This window comes from Anarrhichthys ocellatus, unplaced genomic scaffold (assembly GCF_004355925.1).
Source record: "Anarrhichthys ocellatus isolate YVR2014 unplaced genomic scaffold, GSC_Weel_1.0 scaffold20, whole genome shotgun sequence".
In the NCBI taxonomy this organism is placed as follows: Eukaryota; Metazoa; Chordata; class Actinopteri; order Perciformes; family Anarhichadidae; genus Anarrhichthys; species Anarrhichthys ocellatus.
Genome location: NW_022280050.1, coordinates 6,492,281 through 6,492,664, shown reverse-complemented (window position 1 = coordinate 6,492,664; position 384 = coordinate 6,492,281). Strand labels below are relative to the sequence as shown.

The 384-nt window shown below is 62.0% G+C and overlaps 1 protein-coding gene across 3 annotated transcripts in view; it reads left to right on the top strand.

Moving 5' to 3' along the window:
• The window catches only part of atf2 (activating transcription factor 2), a 16,997-nt gene that overhangs the window by 6,896 nt on the left and 9,717 nt on the right, over positions 1 to 384 (top strand). The window lies entirely within an intron of this gene.

Below are 384 nucleotides of genomic sequence, written 5' to 3'. Positions count from 1 at the left end.
GTGTGTGTGTGTGTGTGTGTGTGTGTGTGTGTGTGTGTGTGTGTGTGTGTGTGTGTGTGTGTGTGTGTGTGTGTGTGTGTGTGTGTGTGTGTGTTCGGAGGGAAGGATTGATCCTGACTGGCGAGGAAGGAGTGAAGGGAGGAGGAGGGCACGGGGTTGTCGGGGATCATGGGGTACGAAGATGACAAACGGGGAGACAGCGTTGTGCTCAGCACGCCGACACCGGGGCCAACCGGCGGGGGCTACCAGCGAAAGCCAGCTGGGGGCATCCTGGCACAGGCTCAGCGAGGCACATTAAGTCGGCCTCGCCCTGCATGGAACCTTTTGTTCAGCAGAATCCTGCCTGACCTGAACCCCCCCCCCCCCCCCCCCCCCCCCCCCCCC